The following is a 762-nucleotide window of genomic DNA, read 5'->3' on the forward strand; positions in this document are numbered from 1 at the left end:
GTTCGAGTATTGCTCCACCCGCAATCGAAGCGAACAACTTCGAACTTAAACCTTCGCTGTTGCAGGCAGTGCAACAGAATCAATTTTCTGGAAATCCTACCGAGGATCCAAACCTTCATTTATCCGTATTTGTCCAATACGCTGACACTGTTAAAGCTAATGGTGTCACTTCAGAGGTAATTCGACTTCGTCTCTTTCCTTTCTCGTTAAGAGATAAAGCTAGAAGATGGCTTCAGTCTCTTCCTTCCAATTCAGTTACCACATGGAATGAGTTGAAGAAAGTCTTTCTTGCCCGATATTTCCCCCCAAGCAAAACAGCTATGTTGAGAGCCCAGATAAATGGATTTAAGCAAAAACACAACGGGTCTCTTTTCGAAGCATGGGAAAGATACAAGGACATGATGATACTTTGCCCACACCATGGTTTAGAGGACTGGTTAGTAATTCACACCTTCTACAATGGTCTCTTGTACAACACAAGGTTAACAATAGACGCCGCCGCCGGTGGTGCGCTTATGGATAAACCTTACACCGACGCTTATCAACTTATCGAGAGCATGGCCCAAAATCATTATCAGTGTGGAAGCGATCGAACAATGGTAGAAAAACCTCAAACAAAAGGGGGCATGTACGAGATAAGTAGCCTTGATCATGTTAATGCAAAAGTGGATGCTCTTGCCCAGAAAATTGAAAGTTTAAATGTATCACCTCCAACCACCGTGGTTGCCGTAACTCAAAATTGCGAAGTCTGTGGAATTCAAG

General features: G+C 43.0%; 1 non-coding gene across 1 annotated transcript; it reads right to left on the reverse strand.

The window, feature by feature from the left end:
• Positions 1 to 320: 320 nt before the first annotated feature.
• LOC127089644 (small nucleolar RNA R71) lies at positions 321 to 427 on the reverse strand. Its single transcript, XR_007791212.1, has one exon. It is a non-coding gene; the product is annotated as a small nucleolar RNA R71 (small nucleolar RNA).
• Between the last annotated feature and the right edge of the window lie 335 nt (positions 428 to 762).

The sequence above is a fragment of the Lathyrus oleraceus genome, chromosome 5 (assembly GCF_024323335.1).
Source record: "Lathyrus oleraceus cultivar Zhongwan6 chromosome 5, CAAS_Psat_ZW6_1.0, whole genome shotgun sequence".
In the NCBI taxonomy this organism is placed as follows: domain Eukaryota; kingdom Viridiplantae; phylum Streptophyta; class Magnoliopsida; order Fabales; family Fabaceae; genus Lathyrus; species Lathyrus oleraceus.